We start from the raw sequence: 22,366 nt of genomic DNA, 5'->3' as shown, positions 1-22,366 counted from the left end.
ATATGAAAGAAACACTCAAAAAAAATGAATTGGCATCCTAAACGTGGCATTCACTGTTACAGTACTCTAGCTATAACTTTGGAGCTGATGAAGTCACCCTGACTTCAGATTCCCATTCCTGTGAATAGTCCTCCTCTTGTAAGCAATTATAAAACTTTAATGCTATGCATGAGATTATTTGTGATGTAGACTGAATGTTGGTTTTGCATTTCCATTATGAACAGTTTTCAAAGCAGATCCTTTTTAAAAAAAGCTAACACACAAAATCACAAAGCAGGAAGACTTTTTTTTCTTATATATATATATATATATATATATATATATATATATATATATATATATATATATATATATATTTTTTTTTTTTTTTAAAACCACAGTTAAGCTGCTGAAAGTTAGCTCCTGTAGTGAATTCCCATCTAAATCCATGTTGACATTTTAAAAATCAAATGCCTTAAAAAAATAATGCTTTATTCATTAACCTACGAAACAACAAGCAATGACTTTCAAAAAGAAAAAAAAAGGAGCTTCAGTAGAAATTCTGTCAGTATTCCAACTACCAGCAACTGTTATGATAGAGGAGGGGAAAAAATAGAAAGACTCTGTCTGACCATGAAGCAATTTGATTTAATATAAAGGTGCTTGGGTACAACTGAAGAACAATTCCATTCATCCTGCTAATAGAAACAGACTAGATTTTCATTCATATCTGTGGTACGGGCATGAAATAAATGACAAAGTGTTATAAAAGGTCATAGTCATGAACAGAGAATGAAGCAAAATAACCGTCTTCAGAGGGTTGAGGATTTTTGCAATAACGAAAAACTGGTGGCTGGACTTCTGCTGTAAGAGACAAAAAGTTTTGTGTCAATAGGAAACAGGAGGCCTGAAGACAAAAATTTGTTGAATACTGATTTAACTAAGATCGATCACTCCCGTTGTTGCCTAAGGCTGTCATCTACCTGCAGAACATTGATTATTTATCTAAGTGAGAATGTTTACCACATAAACCATTAATTCAACAACCACCTCACAAAAACTGGGATCCAGCATTCAGCTGTTCAGGTGTGCTTGGCAACTATTCATACCAGTTTCATGTGAAATAGAAGGAGCCTGTATGGCAGTCTGGGTAATTTCTTACAATGTTTTCAGAAAACTCCGTTTGTAGTTTTGTGGTGGTGGAGACCTCTTGAGAACATGTGAGGTATCCCACTGGTCCATAAGACTACATAGTACCAAAACAGAATCCAAACTAACAAAGGAAAAATCCAGAGCGATCTGTGGATTGTAAGTGATACATTGATGAATGCTACACTGAGAGGGGAAAAAGAACAGGAAATAAATAAGAACTAAGTGGAGTAATACAGAAGTGCACTATAGAAAAGACAGAGTAGAGTAGAACATACTTATTTTGTGGTAAGGAAATTAAAGATGTCTTATCCACAGTGAGTAAACAAGGTGCAGGAAGAGAGGATAAAGAGAAAATGGAAGTCCTGGTTGAGAAAACTGGAAGACAGCAGAGTACTGGGAATGGGTAGTGAGTAAAAAAAGCAATGGTTGTGCAAGGAAAGAGATAGTTTGATCTTCTCTCATTTCTTGAGAAGTTTATAAGTTCTATTGCATAATGGTACCCCACAAATATAAAGCACTGAATTAAAGGAAGATAATATTTCAATACTAAACCTATTTGTAATTGAGGTGAAGGAAGAGTAAGTACAACTGGCTTGGGCTATGTTTTGATTGAGAGATAATAAACAACTGCAAACAAACCAACAAAATTTCATTTCATAGTATTTTTGCAACCCTGATTCAAAGCTGGTAAGTAGGTATTTATTATTTTTTTTCTGAAATATTATTTATTCTTATATTTATTTTCTGTTGCTATATAAATTATATACACTAGTACATGCTCAAGGAAGTTTGAATAGAATTTGACTTCTTAAATGACAGAGGCACTTCAAAAAACCTCTGATGTGTTTGATGTTTCTAAGTTTATAACGATGTCTATAAAAATTAGAGAAATGAGAGAAACCTTAGAAGCACAGTTATGAGAAAATGGAGTTGGCTTCATTTGGCCTGTAGAACATGAACAGAAGTGCCAACTTTGCCTCCATTTACAAGGTATGACTATTCAATATTGATATAATGACATTAAAATATCATCTTTCCAATCCATGATTGCACTTAAATCTTTGGAATCTTAAACATCAGCTGGAGCAATATTATGTAATTTGACCTTTGCCAGTTAACTGGAAAAAAACTGTATGTGCAAGAAAAAGAAATAAGGGAAGGTAAAGAGAAGGTACAACAAGCATATTACAAGCTTAGAAAATGACCCTATGAAGTACTTGGATTAAATCAGTTTAAAAAAAAAAAAAAAAAAACAGTCAAAAATCCACACCTACATGTTGAATTCCAAAAGTCTGAATCTGAAACCAGATCTAGAGTATTACATAGCAGCCACTCTTAAAAATTACCACAGTAACCAACAAATATCACAAAACACTGATGGCAACTTCCTCTACTCTGAGTAGTGCATAGAATGTGGAAGTCCTCAAATTCTCAAGTAGAAAGAAGTATTACAGAGTATTCCCAAACAACTTCTGGAAGGATTAGAACACGTACTGAAGGAAACCTGACACACTTGCCTCTTTTTAAAATTTATTCTGCTACATGTATTGCAGGATTTCAAAAACGTAGGAACTGTGAAACTGAAATCACCGTCTTTATAAACTGATTTGATATTACTACCAAAATAACTGTCTTGAAACAGTTATCTTACTGATTTTTTAATCTGATTTCTGAACAATTTCCTCCTGTTCGTCAACAAAACATGGGTTTGCCATAGGTTTGGAGAATAATACAAAGTATTTTCCTTTTTTTTTTTTTTAATAAAATTTAAAAATTAAAAAAAATAAAAAAGAAAATTAAAGGATACTTAAGCCCTGACACCATTTCATTCTTTGGAAACCAATTATTTTGGGCTGAATCCACAGATGTGTTTAAAATGAAATATCACAGCTAAAGATAAAGGGCATTAGGTAATTTTAGCAGCATAGATTTTTGTGTTGAGTGTATGTAATTTTCTAAACTGAAATTCTTTCAGACTTTACAGAAGTTCATTCATTTTCCAAATGCTTTGATAGATAAACTTATAAGAAAAATATGGAAAATCAAAAGCCTAACTTTCACAAGAATAAAATGGGGGGGGGGGGGGGAAGAGGTGTATCTTCCTTCATTCTTCAGACTGTATTTGTGAATGATGCTGATACATTAAAAACTTGACAAAGTAAAGGGAAGAGAGAAGAAAAGAGAGCAAGAAAGTGAAATCCAATGAAGCCCTAATGTTTAAAGGCCATAAATCAATTGCAGAAGATCATTGATTTTATACAGAACCCATCACATGCCTCTCCACATCTGCTGGACTGATTTAAGAGTTACCTAACAGCTCAATATTTTGTCCTACCTACCAGCACACATTCTTAGGCTCTAAAAATTCTCAGCTTGCTTGAAGTCATTAGATCTGTCATGTTTAAAACCCACAGTAAACCCATCTATTAGTCTTCCACATAACAGTTGCAATAGGTGATATAGAGAAGCCACATATGGGAAAATGGGCCAAAGGACACTAATTCCTCAGAGTTTTTGCACAGTATTGATGCGTCAAAGAAATCTGTACTGATTGGTCAAACTCTTGTATGACTGTAGGTCCCACCCTTTCATTTTGAATACTTGCACTACCTAAGTTTGAATTTTAAGCCAATGAAGATCAGAGTAAAGAAAAAATATGTGATAAGCTGACAAGCCGTTTTTAACACATTTTTAAAGAAATGTCTGCTTCCAGAATTCACATTTTACTCAGAATTGCTTGCCTATTCCATTGCGCTAGCTTATGGCTGGCTCTAGGTAAATGTGAAGGATTTAGAAATTGTTGGACTAGTGAACCTCAGGGAAGACATCCAGCCTCTCAGTTCTGGTCTGGTTAAAAGTCAGATGAGAAATTATTAGGAGTCTGTGACAATCCCCAGTTTTTCAAAACCAACATTTTCCAAGTTCTTTACATAGTCATGAGTGTAGAATAGGGACTAACAATTAAAATACAATACAAATACAATACAATGCAAGTCAAAATTATACTACAGTACATTTAGCAGGACAATCACACTACCAAGGAAGGCCTACAGGTACCTACTAAAGCATGAGAAGCCACAGTGTTGAATCCCTGATTGGACTAAAGTAACCAGGCATTTTACAAGAATAACATCTACAAGTGTTGTTCAAAATTAAAAAGTGTGTATAACCATTACACTGTTCTGTAATGATGTGGACATACCCAGGATGTGCAGTAGCATTAGAATAGATATTTGGTCTTCTTCTTACAGAAGGAAACAAAAGCAGTAGCCTCTAAAAACTCTAATTATAAACCAAATAATTTCTATAGTAAATAATCATATATTGTCAGTACACTATATTAACATATTATAACACTATATTAACAGAGTACCTGGTACAGAAAGTGAATTTTGTGTATGCAAAAATATTTTGATAAATGGTAAACTGTAAATGAATCACGTCAAATAGTTAGCTCCCTTGTTTATCTTCAGAGTCTCACTGAACAAATTGTAACCTTGAACACAAAACTTAAGTGTCAGAGACAGCTTTCATGCATTTTTTCTGCCTTCCTCACAATACAAATAAAACCAGAATACATTTGCATTTCTTTTAATCCTGACATGCTTCTGAAGAACGCATACATTTGGGCAAAAAGAAAATGCAGAAAAAAAAATCCATTGGAAACACTGCTGAAAGAAATCCAACTGAAGAGACTATGACATTTTGCTTAAAGAGAATATTTGCCTTTGTCTTTTGAAGGTGGATACAGAGCAACCTGACTTTAGTCTTTCTAGAATAACATCTAGACTTACTGAAAATGATACCTTAGAGAAAAAAGCTGTCTTATAACATTAATAATTATTAGAATTTTCATTAGAAACTATTCTGAATAGAGTTAAATACCAGAGAAATGAGCAGGATTTGGCTTAGGTTCCTTACATCAAGGTTCACTTTATCCATTAGAAGCATTTTGTGGTTTAGGAGAGTAGAGAAAGAAAGCATTCTTTCTCTGGCACAAGAGTTCTGCTTTCTTTCTTTATAGCTTACAGGTAAAGTATCTCTGCTACTAGACTGAGTGCTTGGTAGAACTTAGGCAAATTATTATGGCTGACATAGAGCTGAACAGGTTTCATTCCTTTAAAATAATAGGGATGTGTCTTGATTAATGGCAAGACATCTTTGCCATTGCTCAGTTATGTACATCAGTAATTGCAAACACCAAAATTCCCACAAGGAATATTCACCAGAAATGGAAACAAATAGATGTATGCGTATTCATATATTCAGATAAATAATGAATAGATGCATATATTTCAAAGACAATACACTTGGCTTTTTATTAAAACATTTTCACTTTCCACCAATATGTATTCTGCAAAGCCTCTAGTACTTTAATTTTTGTATTTTTAGAGCTTTTGCCATCAAAATAATTCCCCATAGCCTCCAAGCCCTGATGCAGATTAATTGTACTATTCAGTGTTTCAAAATGGACAGAGGCTTAATTAGCAAATACCTTTACTTTTAAGTTCTTGTTCCTATATAGATACAACCTCTGGGTATTTCAGTGGATGTGCTAAATGCCTCAGGTCCTTGATAGTCAGCCAGTCCATTTTCTATTGTACAGCAGCATAAAGAATTTCACACTGCCAGCAGGCGCATCATTGTAAGTCACTACATTTTTTTAGACCCTTTTTCCTAAATGTTTTATGTATGTAATATTTGTATATTGAAGGATGTTGCCCTGACAGCCCTGCTGGATGAGATCCATTTTATTTGCAGAGCCATAAAGACTCAATTGTGGCAGTACTATCCCCTTAACCCATTATTGTACCTCACTCCAGGTGCCTTGAGGAAAACCGGACAGTTGTTTTTCCTGAAGTTGGCATCTGGACAACATGATCTTGTTCACTGTCCTTTGTGCTGCTGAAAAAGTAAGAAGAGAGGCTATTTTATTTGGAACTGTGAACAATAAATCTTATGGTTTCTGATAGGCTTTGTTAGTTACTATTATGTGCTTAATAATACCTAAAACAACCTCAGTAAATGATCACATTACACAGGCTCCGCGTATGCACACTGGTGAAAGACCCCCTGGTCACTGAAAACTGACATTTTCCACAAAGTAGACAAGTGAAATGAAGATATATATGCCACCAATACGAACATGAAATCAAGTTCATTGAAGATATCACTGAGCTAGCAGAGGCCAAAACCACACCAGTACATTCATGCTGTGGCATTTAACATCTTACAGATATAGACATGTATATCTGTAACTACAGTCGAGGCACCATGCAAGGTCTGTCTAAATGCATCAGGTAAATACATCAAATGCCACAAAATGAAATTACACAGCAAGCGCTAGGAGAGCTGACATTTCATGAACTTAACTTGGAGTCTTGAGTTTAACACAGTGTTTTGTCAAGCTTCTCTTTAGGAATAGCAGTTTTAATATCTTCCTCTGGTATTTTAGCCAGCAGAGATACTGACAAGCATCTTTAAGATAGCTCAGCATCCATTATTACAGCAGGTCATCTGTCATTAATTTCACCAAACTCTACCATATGGACTGAAATTTCACATGCTGGTGTCAGCTTCAGACTGTGGATTTTTAGAAAATGTAATTAAAAACAGGTTGGCAGTTTCTCAGAAAAGAAAACAAGTCCTTTTGCTCATGTCAAATAATTCACTGTCTGCTCATTTTCTCCATAATTTAACTGGGAAGTTCAAGTATTTGCACACTGGAGAGATGGACCCTATAGACTGGACAACAGTAAGGAAGACTGTGGGTTGTATTGGGTCCATCTTTTCTGAAGCAGATCTCCCATATTTAACCATATACTGTGACTTGCGTCACATCATGAACAAAGTACAGTAGTTAACAAGCTGGATTGATGATGAAAACTCATGTGTTTCAGAAACACACCAAAAATGCTCCAAATGGTAACAGATATTCAGTCCATAATCCTGAGTAGAGTTGGTTTGACATAACGCTCCCAACATTTGAACAACACAGTCATTAAGTTGAACTGCCCAACATATCTGCCATCATTGGTCTGTGTTACTGATTACTATGCTACTTACCATCAAAGGTTTGCTTTTTGTATTCAAAGGCTTTTTTTCTGGGTAGCCAATATAACCAGGCTTAGAGCAGAGATTGAAAACAGAGCTACTACAAGGCTGTGGCAAAGACAAGAGATAAGTAGAAATGAATAGAATCATAGAATGGTTTGGGCTGGAAGGGACCTTAAAGATCATGTAGTTCCAAAACCCCTGCCATGGGAAGGGAGAATAGTATCATGTGATTTTTCCTTTTATCTCTGGCAAGACAGTAACCTCATAAAGGGAAGAGGAGGGTACCCTCTTCCCTATTGTCCATGATGTGCTAAAGGTGTTCAGAAGGCAGGAAAAAAACATCCTAACCAAAACACCCTCATGTTAATTAGTCAAGCCCACCATGGTAAGAACCATTTGTTGCTTTGGAATCATACAGGAAGATAGATATCTCTTGAAAGAAGTTGCCCCTTTCAGAATGTCAAAACACAGCCAAATATTCAATGATAAAACAGCTGTTATTGCCAAAAGTGTAAAGCTTTGTTTTCATTTAAACACATACTATTTTCTTTTGCCAAAATGGTATTTGCAGGATATCTGCTGCATAAGGCTAAACTAAGAAAGCTAACAAAAGGCAGAATTTAGTCAAAGCTATCCAGCCAGCTCACTAACAGAATTACGGATTTTGCATAGTAAAGGGGGTCCTGGAAGAAGGAGGTTACCACTCAAAAGCAGTGCCCAGCATCAATGCGAATTGGAAAAGTAAATTTAGGCTATATAGGAATATTTTATGCTAGCTTGTAATATTTCATAAAAAAATCAAATAGACACTTATGCATGTGTCTTGTCCACAGAAAACCCCTTGCTGGCTTCCCACAAGCTTTTCTGGACTTTCCTGGATTCAACTGTTTTTGTTGTAAAACAATCCATTTCTCTGATAGCACTGTTCATACTACTTTCATAGTGCTGCTTTTTTATTTGCACTGTAAAGACCTTTACAACATCCACCTTTTCTCAGTACAGAGCTTACACTGGAACCATCTAGATCTGTTATCCCCACCTTAACGTACCCAAAAAGTCCTCTTTTGTTCCTTCCCCCTTACTTCTGCACCACAACAAAAGTTAATGAAATTATTTTTTACTCACATCACCAGTCTCAGCAATTAGTTTATTTTCATTTTTTCTTTTAGTAAGCAATTGAAAGATAGGACTTATTCACCTATTTTTTGGTAGGCCCCTTTTCCTTCTCCTCTCTCCATCTTGCATCAACTCACTCCTTAAAAGAAAGAAAAAAAAATACGCAAATTAAAATCACTCTGTGGGGGAAAAATAAACACATGCCAGAAATCAATCACATTTTTACATCTGTCAAAAAAGTTGACAGGACTTTTAACGCATTTATTCATTATGAATACAAACTAACTTTTACTACCCAAAAATAAGAAAAGGAGAAAACAACAGCAACAACAAAAATATATTAGCTGTTCTGTCACGAGCAGGTTTTAGAAATTATGAAATGTTAAAAGCTTTGAGAAATTAGAGAAATATTTAGCATCAAAAATAAACTGATCAATCTGAGAAAGTTTTATTAAAATGTGAAATTCAGAAAACTTGAAAGTGTTATTTATCACTCAAATTGGAGGGAAAAAAATCACAATCTAATTTCTAATTCTCTCCATCAACATAGAAACAATCAAAGAAATAACCATTGAAACAAATTTATTAGAGTACTACAGGCAAAGCAGCTCTATTTCTGATTAGAAAAAAGAGAACAGCTTTTTTTCAAACGTATTTATATATTAGTAAAACTTAATCATTCAAATTAATGATAACAGTTCTAAACATCTACCAGCTTAAAAAAATCAAGAAACATTCAACTTCTTCTCATTTTATAGACCTCTACTTTTCATACTACTGCGTACCTTAAAGTACAGCTGCAAGTTATCATCTCTGAGGTTAGTACAAATTGAAGCATCACATGCTCTGGATTAACCTGAATGAATTGCACACAGGTGTGAATAATTAACCTGAGGACAAGAGGAACCTCATGATCCCTAGAACAAATAATGTCATATTTCAGCTTTCTTTCTACCCCTCCTTTTTTTAACCAAGATTATCATGAATTTAAAAAATAAATAAAATTATATATATGAGAATAGATTCACTTATACAAAGCTAGAAACATTGCTACATATATTTATCATAAAGAATCCAACTTAACTCTAAATTTTACTTGATTTTAAAGTTAAAAATCTTGTATGACTGTGAAATTTTAATATTGAACCCTGACTTAAACAAACCAAACATCTTCCATGATACTCTCAAGAAATACATGTATTAGATATTATTCATATCTTTCTATATGTGACTTATTATAATATATTATGAATTATGCTATGTTATTGTACATTCATGATGCACTTAAGGCATAATTGCAACATACACATTTTCATATTTTAAAGTGAGCATATAGATTTATTTACTCTATTATATACATTGCACAAAAATACATATATATTGTCACATGCATCACATATATACAACCATATAATATAAAATCTGTTACTTTGTGGAAAAAGCAGATGGGCAAACACTATTTACTGTTAAGACTTTCATGAAGTTTTCTAGTACCAGTGGTTTTGTAGCTGTTTTGGTCTAATGTTACACACAAGGACAATTTTATAGGGACATATAAAATACATATAAAATAGTTGCATTATTTTAGGAGACTTTTTCCAGGTTGGGTATATAAGGAAAAAAAAAAAATAAAAAAAAAATTGAAGCATTTACTCTAAATTTAACTTCGTTATGCGGCTCAACCTGTTTATGACCTATAGGAAGAAAGACAGAAAATCATCATTTTTGGTATCCCAACCAGAGCTGGGATTGCTAACATATATCATAAATTTAATAAGGAGATTATGATTTTTAATGTTTGATAGAATTAAACATCTTAGCCCAAAAGAGGTTTTCAATGTGTTATTTATCAAAACAAATTTGATAAATGAACTCAGAAGGAACTCACGTGAAGTAGGCTTTTCTTCTTAAATATCATTATTAAAGAGTAACTATATATCACCAATAAAAACCATATAATTGTAAAAAAAAAAAAGTTGCAGTTTTAAAAAAGATTAGAAGTTTTTAAGGTCTACTTTGGTAGATTAAAATTTAGCGATTCCCCATTATGTACACAATGAATCTCCATCTCTAAGAACTCCAAATTCACTACCCATATGTGGAAAGTAGTAATTTCTGACAGAATTTAGATATCTAAGTTAAAAACTGCAGTCAAGAAAATATCCACCTTGTTGTTACCTAATTACTGAGGCTAGCATATTCAGACAGGCACCTCAACTTGAATTTTTAGTTCCTCAGGGACCTAAAATCTTACAGAAGTATATCATTCTTGACCAAAACAAACAATTAGGTAGCTTGTTATAAGTCCCTAATTGTCTCTAATTAGACTTCCTTCTATTTGGAATGTGTTTTAAAAGTACTGAGTAAAATAATCACAGAATCACAGAATTTCTAGGTTGGAAGAGACCTCAAGATCATCGAGTCCAACCTCTGACCTAACACTAACAAGTCCTCCACTAAACCATATCACTGAGCTCTACATCTAAACGTCTTTTAAAGACCTCCAGGGATGGTGACTCCACCACCTCCCTGGGCAGCCCGTTCCAGTGCCTAACAACCCTTTCAGTAAAGAAGTTTTTCCTAACATCTAACCTAAAACTCCCCTGGCGCAACTTAAGCCCATTCCCCCTCGTCCTGTCACCAGGCACGTGGGAGAACAGGCCAACCCCCACCTCGCTACAGCCTCCTTTAAGGTACCTGTAGAGAGCAATAAGGTCACCCCTGAGCCTCCTTTTCTCCAGACTGAACAAGCCCAGCTCCCTCAGCCGCTCCTCGTAGGACTTGTTCTCCAGACCTCCCACCAGCTTCTCTGGACTCGCTCAAGCACCTCGATGTCTTTCTTGTAGTGAGGGGCCATAATGAATCAGGTCTTAATAAAGCCACTGGAGTAAATCTTTTCCATGCACAACTGTCTTGATGATCAACATGAAAGGATTTCCTTCTTTCCGTGTTTTCTGTTCAGCCTTGTGAATCTGAGGGGAGAGGGAAAAGGGGGAAGGGAATTGGTGTTGGTTGATTTTAAGTGAAAGATTGAAAAGCTCTAATAGAAAGGATAGAAGATGTGTCCTCTCTTGAGCTCGCAAATACGTTTTATCACTTTTCTAATGTTTTCTCTTCAGTCTATACACTGAGATTTTGGGTTTCAGAGAATTAACCATGTTTTCCTCCTCTTGAAGGTACAAATCCAGCGTTATTGGTAAATGAAAGGATTTAGCACTTGCCTTCCAGAAGGAGATTTGGGACATAAACCCTGACAGAAAAGAGCCTTGAAGAGGAAGAAATTTGAGAACACTTTTTTTCAGTGTTTTCCATTGACTAGCTTTCTCTACTGTAAACTTAATCTGTGAATCATACACTGTTGTCTAAGTCTTCACAAAGTCTCCATGGGAGCCATACTATTCAACATCTCTCTATATTTTATTGCAACATGAGGTAGAAAATAAAATAAAATTGTCTAAATATGTTTTGTTTTGTTTTGTTTTTTCCAGAGCAGAATTTGGTCTCTAGTTTTGTGTATGTTAAGAAACTTAAAACCAAGAAAGTTCATGTAAAAATGTACTATTTCCTGTCTTCTATTTTTGATTTGTACCAGGTGTATGCTCCTGGTACACCTGCTTTCTGGAGTTCTTTCTCTTTTCTATTTAATTTTGATTTCTTTGTCTGCCTGTAGTTATAGAACTAGTGTTATGACCTCAACCAGTCTTATGATTGAAATACTTTCAGATAACCTAAGCTGTTCTTAACTACACAGGAAGAAACTATCAGTATTATGCACTCTTTGAGATGATTTGTCAGTTTGAGCGTTGGAATCACAAACACGGATGATTTATAAGTGAAGCAAGTTCTCCATTGGATGACGGCAAGTTCAAGGAAGGTGTTAGTCCTGCTGCTGAATCTAATGGGCTGCAGAGGAAAGGAAATGAGAAATAGCTGCTAAGATAGGCATTACAGGTGTAGGCACTACTGCTTTCCTCTCCATCTTTCATTTGTAGCTTATATTCCAACTCTCCATTCTCAGAGCAGCTGCTGTTTTTATCCTGCTTTTTGTACTATATAACAACAATATATTGCCTAAGATTTTTGTCATTTTTACAATGGTCCTAGTGCACCCAATTCCAGCTGGCCTACTTCTTCCATTTAGCAGTCAGGCAAACATATTCTCTCTTTTGTAATCTTCTCTTTGACAAACTTAATGAATTGCAACTCTTTCAAGCCTTTTCAAAAGTCTTTGACATTTCTCTTGTAACATTTGACCTTGGAGTAGTGAATAGTTTTCATTTCTTCTGACAAAAACAGACTTTTGCATGTTGCAAAGATGGGTATAGCAAGCTAATTATTTGATTGTTTGGTTTAGCCCTTTTTCTCGTAAGCAACAAAAATGGAAGACAGCCTTTTCATACAACCTAAACCATCAAAGAAAAGCAACAGTATGTCAAAGTTACAGGTAAAAAGAACAAAGAATGCAGGTGATCCCTAATAAAAGCCAATGGCTACACAGATCACCAGCAAATCCTTTCATCAGTAAAATGAAGTCAAGTGAATTCCACATTTAAATGGCTACTCACAATGATCTTAGCAAATATATGTCAGGCTTTTTTGTAGACAGCATGGCAAGAGACTTTTGAGGAGTTAGATGGCATTTATGAAGATAGTCTGCCTCACTTCAGGGGCATCATGAGAAATGGTAGGAAAGCATTTGTTTGGAGACTTAGCAGAGAAACAATGGCAATTAGTATCAATTGGGGCGAAAATTGATTTCGCAGCACTGGGAAACAAGTTTATTGGAAGAGAATAAGAAGTCTTAAAAAGAGTCTTTGAGGCTTGAAAGTAAAATCAAACACAGTATCTGACATGTTAAAAAGGGGGAGCTAGTTGAGAGATATAAAGGTTCTCACCAATTAATCCAATCAAAATGACAAGGCAGGAAAGCAATCCTTGCTGCAGAACTCAGAAGAAATATGAGGGAGGCAAAAGCATGTTTTCCAAGGTCAGAGAGAATATGATTACTAAATACTAAGATCATTTACATTAGTGTATATTTCTGTCACTGTGTAAGCTGTGGCTGTTAGCTGAATTGCAAATTTGCTTTTATAACAGTGCGTGTAAACTCAGAGTTTGAAGTCAATGGAGAAAAAAAAAAAATCCTCATCTTCTGTGCTTGGCTTCATTCCACTTGCATAACAGACACGGCTCTCTTCGCCTGTCACTGCATACGCCTCCACACACTCATGCTTTAATACAAGTGCATTAAACTCTCAGAGCTGATGTACTGTAAAGTTATCTTTTGTTACTCACATGTCTACCCACTCCTCAGCTTTCTGTCTTCTTGGGCGGCTTGGACAAATAAGTCATTCTCTCAGCAATTAGGATCATGCAGTCTTTAGTTTTCATTGGTTGCTATTTTTCACTTATGCTCTAAAAAGGTATTAGCCTTTTTTTCCACAAGGGTAGTTTGGTTTATGTTTATGCATGAGTTTGTACATACCCACATATGCTGAGCTAAAAAAGTTAACTCGCTAGTTGTCGCTTCCTAATTGAAGTATAGCAAGTATCTCTAAAATCATAATGCATCACAAAGCAGAAAATATCTTAATCAATGTGCGTATATATATAGAAAAAAAATATATAGAGGCAGAGAGGCAGGAGGACATTACCTCTCCTGGTTGAATAAATTATTCAGGATTTCTGTGTGTTTTTTCTTTCTGTAATACATAGATTTTAAACTTCTAATACTTTTTCATAAGATTTGAGGAGATTAAGAAGTCTATTGCCCACTATATAATAGCCAAAGAGTAAAAAAGTTTACTGGTCAGGTGCAAGACCTCTCTTCAGTTCTTTTCCTAACTCACTGGGAGAAAAGTCAGTGCTTACCCTTCATAAAAGTGCTAGCATTTTATGAAAGCTACAAAAAATATTTGGTCAAAGATTCCAACCCAAAATGTTGAGGGGGAAAAAATGTTTTCAGCAACCCTGTGAAGAGTAGGAATGAGCTTTATTAAATTGAGGTTTATTTCCAGTTTTGAGTCAAAATGAAGAAGTTTTTTTTTTGTTTGTTTGTTTGTTTTTTCCAAATCTTGTAAAAGTACGTGCTAGTTAGGTTTCAGAAGTAGTCCAGATTAATCAATATTTATGTACAAAGTCTTACAAATTATTCAGGTAGTTCTGTCCTCTTAGCTTGGGCAATATAATGTCCACCTGAACTTTCAAGGACCATGTCACTATCCTAAGCACGTGCTCAATACCCCAATACATCTGTCTCTGCTTTTCTGCTGTTTTAAGCAAAAATTCCATCTTGAATGTGAGAAACCTGCACAACTCCCATTTCATCAGTACCAATATTCTTCCACAAAAGAAGCTTTGCATTCATTAAATGGCATTTTCCAATGAAAAGAATATTAAAAAAAAAAAAAAGCAGCAAGTCTTTAAGTAGTGTACTTCTGACAGAGAAAACAAAAAGTGTTGTTGTAAGGTAGATCTGAATTTTGGAAAAACAATTATTTGTATTTTTCTTGTTTACATAAAATTCGCAATACTAATTCTTCAGTACTTTTGATACATAGTACCAGTTTTCATATTTCGTATATTAGAGGAATCTCTGGTGTGTAGCTTAATGTGTGTACTGTGAAACAAAGTCTATCGTGTCATCCTAGAGTGTCTTTTAGTGGCACCTTTCTATACTACATATATAAAAAAACCTTCATAAAATCTTTAGTAAATGTATTTTAATGAACCAAGTTTTGCATATCTATTCACAAGGAAAACATTTAGAGCTTAGACTGTAGGGTTTAGATTTGTAACAACACTTAGGAGGATTAATACATATAATTGCAATTTTCAGCCCCTATCTCCATATCAGTTATCAAGATCACTGACTAACTCCTGCCTGTGCCTAAAGACACATTATGTCCAATGATCCTTACAGTTTCAATTTTATAATTGCCTGAATACTAAAAAAAAAAATATGCTTTTGGCTCCATAGTGCCCTGGAGAGCTCCAAAAGAATGGCTGCTTTCCTGCTTTCCTCACCCACAACGCTTAAAGCCAGCAGTTGTTCTCAGAGCCTGCCCAAAAAAATCAGTCCCTGTTCCAGGAACAGCCCTTATCTCCCTCCCCAGCCCAGTGCTCCTTACCCATTCTTTCTCTCATTTTCTTTGATATTTTATCTCTGAATCTTTAAATTATTCTCTGGAAAGTAAAACAGTTTCAAGGAAAGGCTGTGGAAGCATACACCGGCATGCCAGGCTTGTCAGCAACCCAGTGATTAGCACTGCCTTCTACATGGTAAGAGATTTAAGCATGCAAACATGCAGAAAAATAATAGAAAAGCATCCAGGCATCCCACTGGTATTAAGGATGAAGGGAAAGGGTCAGAAACAAACATCACGTATGCTGCTAGCCATGTTTCTGAACAAACATGACAGCTGCCATGCTGTTTTGTGAGAGCCGTGCCCTCACTGCGGTGTGTTTTACATGCTCTGAGTACACAGACAGGAGTCGGTCCCTCAGGGGATCTGGTGCAGGAAATGCAGCCTTGCTGGTTCTCGTGATGCTTGTGTGCAAGACAGCAGTCTGTCTCAGCTGGGCGTCTGAGCATTTGATTCCCTAGGCTCTGATACTTCTGAGATACTATCTTGGCATCTTGTGCAATAAGAAAAAAGCAGGAGCTTACATTGCCTTGCAGGTTGAAGCGTGAAACATTTAACTTCCACTTCAGAGTCTATCAATCCAGACACACAAAAAGTGACTTGATAAGTTAAATGCAGAAACTAAGAACACAGATTTAATATGACTAATGACTGTATGATAGACAGGTCGCCTGGAAGATGCTAAGAGCTGTGGTGCTGCATAGGGTATATTTGTTCAAAGCACTGTTCTGTGCTGGCTCCTCCAGGGCAACATGAAAGAGGCCAAGGAGGGCAGAAGCAAGTCAGGAGACTGCGAGCTTCCCCAGGGTGTCCTGGACATTGGGAGTAGTAGACAGGAAGGTGTGGACGCACCCTCTGGGAGGCAGGAGAGGAAAGGGAGGCTTAAGGTTTTCTTGTCTCCATATATTCCCCTTTCCTATCAGTTTCATGGCAATATACCTGTGCAGTGCCACACTTGTATCATGAATGCCATCATGCATTAAAGTTTTGTGAAAGAGAAATGTATCTCAAAGTCCTTTTTGAAGCTCTGGGGATCTCAATAGTCTATGTTTAAGTGATACAACATGCAGAAAATTATTTACAATCTCTTCTTCACCCAACATATACCTGTTATGTAAATAGAAACCATGGGCTGCTTGTGTATTTTGGAAAATTGGAACAAAAAAAATCTGCTTCTGGACTCATTACATTTCATTCACTTTCTCTTTTAAAATATAAATCTCCCAGCAAACATTGTCTTTCTTATTGGATACTCAGCAATTTCTCCAAGCTTAACCATCCACATAAGGAAGTCTGAATTGAGGTTCGACTATTAGAATACAAAACTAGAGATGCTAGGAGAGGCCACTTTATAGGCAAAGCATTTTTCTTATTGTGAGGACTAGCTATACTGGCAATTTATCATTAGGACATGCTATGAAACTTTAGAAATCTCATTCTACAGTCAAGCAATTTGTGATATTGGAAAGATATCAAAAAGCAACAAACTACTCCCTTGACAAGGGCCAGTTCATTGCAAGGCCTTCTAAACAGTAAAATCCAGGCATCTTCTCCTGATTCGGTCATTGTCATAAATAACCACATAATGCATCTTTCATTGAAGCAGATGAATAGAAATTGTTCCCTACCTGTATGATATTCTTCCTCTTTGTTGGTCAGCTGGGGAAGCAGGTGGGTGATTTAGCAGCTCCCAGATCATCATCATGAATCTTTCCCTCAGATTGGAGATTTCACATTTCTGTTTTCAAAAGAAGGCAGAAACACTGCTAAACAAGGTAGCATTCCTAGAGAAGCTTAATCAATTTTCATATGCCTCAGCATAAAATGTCAGAAGCATTCATATGGAAGGTTATGGCATAAGCTAATGTAAAAGATGCAATGCGAGAGAAAAGGGAAAATTGTTCTGGGGCACATTCTGTACTGGCTGAATGAGTTCTTTGAGGAACAGGTATTACAAATACATGCAATGTAATCAAAGCTCAAAGTGTTCCAGTGACTGTAGTTTTCTGGTTTATCATTTGAGTTTTAATACTTAAAATGTAGGAAATAAAATCTCAAGGTTCTCTATTCACTATTAGCAAACATTTCACACAAGAATAGGAATGCCTGCTACTAAAGCTGCCCTGAATGATGATACTTGAAATGCTTGATCTTTTTTCTTAAACTTAAGCCACACAGGCCAAATAAGTAAGAAATAACAAATCATTATTTCTCTGTAAATCACGCATTTCTAACATATTGGTTCAACAACTTTCTTCATTATGCATGAAGTGAAATATCTCTTCATACATTTTGGTATCATCATATTCTATTTTATTGCTGGCAGATTTGTACTGTACCACAATAAAATCAATAAATGCAACAATAAAATCATGCATCACCATCTGTGTGTTCAAAACAATTTTATAGCAGATTTACTGCCTAGATCCTGCTTTGATGAATTCCTTTGGTACATCTGAACATTATGTAGGTGTATACATTATATATGTTGTATTATATATTAACTATATGTTATACATTGTTATACATTTTGGTTTATATATTAATTATAGATTATTCTTAATAGATGTATGTTTTATAGTAGGTATGTATATATACAAAGATAGAAACATTTTCTCTTTTTGACTTCTGACCATATTCTCAATATTAAAGAAATTACTCTGTTGACGACCTAAGCTCTCTCGGTCTGCTCAGTGGATAAACCTTATCCAATAGAAACATGTATACTACTAAAATGAACCATTATAAAAATGCCAGTTAACAAGATATTTTAATATGATAATTAAAACTGCTTTAGTGATTGCAGGGATAGATGTTTGTGAAACATATAGATTTACAAAGAAATGTATTTTCCACATTTTTATGCATTAAATGTTTTCTTACAGTGCTAAAGAAAATCAGCTTTGCACTTTCAGATAAGCGTACCTCTTAGAAAATTCTTAACTGAGCTGCAGTTTAATTGGAATATAATTTCCTGTCAATGTCAGAATTCCTACAAAGTAGATCTGCACAAAATCAGAAAATGTAGCTGACTCTAGGTGAAAACGCAGCCACTGTATCTTTCCAGATCCTGGAAACAACCTTGCTAGTCATATGTATTATTTCAATTCACAGGTATTAATGTTTACTTTTTTTTATGATCCAAAATGGAAATTTGGAACACTCTTTTCAAAATTGCTCTGCTAAATGCCTACTGTATTTTTATTTTACTGTAAGTGCCCTAGGGCATAAAAAGTAAATTTCTTTCTTTCCTTTTTTTTTTTTTTTTTTTTTTTTTAAGGGCCATATGTTATGTCTTCATGACTCTTGATAATATGGAAATGTATACCTCTGCTCTTAGGCCCTAAGGTGCTCTCTCCTACACGGCGTTTGCTTCAGTGTCAAGTGAATCTGCGTGTCTTCAAATGGAGAAAGAGCAGTCTGGTAATGCCATATGCTTTTTAACCTTGGCTTTGAAGATCTTATGACCGGTATGACTGGTATGCTACATAAGGAGCCACATATTGAATATAAGCAGTGCTGATATAATTACTAGAATGTTACATTTCAGTCTTAATAGGGATAAAACTATATAGCACATTTTAAGCTTATACCTAATTAAACAGAAGTCCAATTCCTGGAGTGAGAAAATTACATAAATTTCCTGGATAGGACAAATAAGAGATTATAACCTCTTCAGTATCATGATCTAGTACACCAGATGAACTACTAATTCACATTACATACACATGACCAAGCAGGTAAAGCATTTTAAATGAAAAAAAATGTTAATTTCCTTATCAATATATCAATTATCATTATCTAAAATATTATTTTCTCTTACTATGCAGTACAAAGCTGATCCAGAAATTAGTTAATAACTATCATGCATAAGTTAATCAGTATTTTAACATCATGTTATTACAAATTTGTTTGTACTTTTACTGAGTGTTACAAAGTGATAGCAATTAATTTGGTATCTAATGTGGTTACTGAGGAAAACATGCAGTCTTATATGGGGGGGGGTACTTCATTAACTGGAATCATTGAGCTAATTACAGTAACTTTTGGGACCAACTTTCTTTCAGCCTGGGAGGTTTTCATCATCTTAAATGGAAATAAATTACCTTTGGGCATTAAACTATATTTACTTTATGCAAATGTGCTTACAAAGGAAATAAAAGCCGTTTTTAGCCTCTGTTGTGCTATAATATTATATAACATTTTCATGGCATGTTTAGAAATACACATACGAGGACTAATCATGTTACTTATTATGAATATTTGTCAAGCAATCTTTAAATTAAAATGTTAAATAGTATAGTAGCATGTAATCCTAAAAGCCTTTTGATCAAAAGGAAGGGAGACGAGACAGCCAAAAAAAAAAAGTCCAATTTTTTATATTCTATCTATTTGATAGTTCTATTTCAAGTAAGAGTATTTGTGAAAATTCAAGCAGGCTTTACTATGGATATTTCAGAGAAAAAATATTTGAGGAATACGTTATCAAAAGCCATAAACTTTATTGTAATAGCAGGATTTTCTTTCCATATATTTCAAGTTAAAAACTATTTTAAAACCCCCATATGGATCATTATATTACAGAAAATAACTTATTTTAAAGGCACTGAAAGTATCCATTTAACAGTAAGGGATACTTTTCTCTTTGGAGGATATTTTGGTTATTGGAACATCATGTTTTCTTTTAATCATGAGAAAAATACAAATACTTAAATATTGAATGATGGCATAAATGTCCGAAGTGGTATACTTAGAAATATTTTGTTTGTAAATGTAGGTAGCTAGTCTAATAACATCCTAATATCACTGCTATGGAAACAGTAAAATATTTTATATTCCAATATGTAGGACAGTGGCCACATTACAACTGGTTATGAGTTTAAAGAAGTCATCTGTATAAAGTATTTATCTTCATTATGGAGTTAGGTATTTAGAAGTATGCAAGTAGTTCAGCGCCAAAGTAAAAAGAACAGGAGACAATGATCTAAAAGTTCTTTTTTAAAGAAAGAAAGGGCTTCCTGAATGACCATGCACAGTTTATAACTTGCTTTAAATTCAGTTCAAAATTAAGTTACTTTTTAGATTTATGAAACTTTTCTTGAATTCTGAAAAAAAAAAATAAAGAGTTAACTCAGTAAATGTATTTAACAACCTAATAAGTGCAATTGTAAATATTAAAGATGCTTCTATTGATCCACCCCCAAAGGGTAGAGGAATATTAACAGTATGCCTATTCACAAGCTTTTCACAATCTTTGAACTGGCATATCACGTAAGCATTAAGCTAATGAAGGAATTACAGCTGCTTCATACTTTAATCTAAGATTATAGAATAAAAAAATTTAAAAAAATCCCATAGCTTGCTTCTTTCAAAACTAACCTGTTTCTTAGTGGCCCTCAGGAATTATGAATTAAACAAGTATTTATATTTTTCATTTATTTTTTGTCATCTACTTTGTTGAGTTTATGAAGAAGGAGGTACACTGGTGGTTTTCCAGAATAAGACAGTGCCATTTTATGTATAAACAATATCCTTTCCACCTAATATTCTGTACTCACCAACAGAATCTGAAGGGCTTAGTGGCAGTAACCAACAGAATCTGTCCCAAAACTTACGAATTTTATTAATAATCATATCAAATTTATAGTACAATAATGAATTATAATTACTGCAGGAAAGCACATAAATGGCTTAATTCCGTAAGAGATCAATAATTCCAAAATTAAAATGCCTCAGATGCCTGTGTTAGTATATTATAAATTCAGCCTTGTTTATATTGAAAAAACAATTTTTAGATTTCACTTTCCAACACTAACAAAGTCATCTGGTCTACAGAATACACAGATGAAACTAAAAATGATAGCTAAAGTAACAGGATTTATTTTTTTCTTATAATAAACATAATGAAACAATGAAAATCTGTTGTGATTTGAAATTTAAGGCTATAATTGTGTCTTCAAATACAGTGTTAAATTAGCAATCTTGAAGTTCCACTATTCTGGTGAGGAGACAAATTAATCTTGGTAAACAAAGAGGGATAGTTGAACTTAATTAATTTTTAAGACTATTTTCAATTCAATAATTGCTTGTTGCAAGAATACGCCTTTAATACTTTTAATTAACAGGCCTAAATACTTTATTTTGTTACAGCAGACTTGAAAAGAGTCCTCACTAGTCTATCTATACATTGTCTAGGTTGCTCATTATAAACTGAACAGAATTCTCCAATAATTAAACAGAGCCCTTTTGCTCATGAATAATTTCTGCAACATTGTCTACAACATAAGAATACAAGAGAAATTGATTTCAGAAAATAATATTCTTCAAATCTAATTTACTTACAAAGGAGATACTTGATTCAATGTACTATTGAGTTTAAAGATGATATATCCATGTTGATAAAGAAACATGCAGTTAGGTGAAGAAAACAGCATTTTTTTGCTTGTGTTCCCTATTGCCTTCATTTTTTCTTCTTTTATTAGAAGTCATTACAGCTATTTTGCTTGTCTTCAGTTAGATAGTTCCCTAAGACAGGGAACATTTATCCAACATCAATAAAGTACTGAGAGTCATCCCTTGTGTGACTAAAGGACATGATTGCTAAGATTTGCCCTGCTTATTTCCTGATTCATTAGGACTGTGCATGTTAGTAAAGTCAGAGAAAATCCCTTAAAAATACCCTGCTTTTGGCTTTGACAATATTGCTCTCTGCAACTTACTGTTGCAATGTTGCAATTTTCTTCTCAGCAGCACAAAACATGAATACTCCAGTATTTTGCTCAGATTTCAAATCCTTCAAACAGATTCAGTGAAATTCATATGGCCTTCAGGAAATAGTATTGTTAATAGAAAGGACCAATGTGTTAGCAGCTGTTGCAGACAGCATATAAGGAGTTTTATGAGCTCATTCTAGATAA

The 22,366-nt window shown here is 34.5% G+C and overlaps 1 long non-coding RNA gene across 4 annotated transcripts; it reads right to left on the bottom strand.

Annotated features, from left to right (window-relative positions):
- Nucleotides 1-549: 549 nt before the first annotated feature.
- LOC110352337 (uncharacterized) lies at nucleotides 550-9,203 on the bottom strand. 4 transcript variants are annotated; one of them, XR_002401173.4, is made up of 4 exons: nucleotides 9,090-9,203; nucleotides 8,387-8,443; nucleotides 5,945-6,036; nucleotides 550-843 (listed from the first exon to the last, which is right to left on the bottom strand). It is a non-coding gene; the product is annotated as an uncharacterized lncRNA (long non-coding RNA). The 4 variants fall into 4 exon arrangements; XR_002401172.4 differs by lacking the exon at nucleotides 9,090-9,203 and adding an exon at nucleotides 8,902-8,921; XR_005262686.2 differs by lacking the exon at nucleotides 9,090-9,203 and adding an exon at nucleotides 8,874-8,920.
- Nucleotides 9,204-22,366: the final 13,163 nt, after the last annotated feature.

The sequence above is a fragment of the Anas platyrhynchos genome, chromosome 1, assembly GCF_047663525.1.
Source record: "Anas platyrhynchos isolate ZD024472 breed Pekin duck chromosome 1, IASCAAS_PekinDuck_T2T, whole genome shotgun sequence".
NCBI classification, from domain to species: Eukaryota; Metazoa; Chordata; class Aves; order Anseriformes; family Anatidae; genus Anas; species Anas platyrhynchos.
This window is presented reverse-complemented; position numbering and strand designations above follow the sequence as displayed.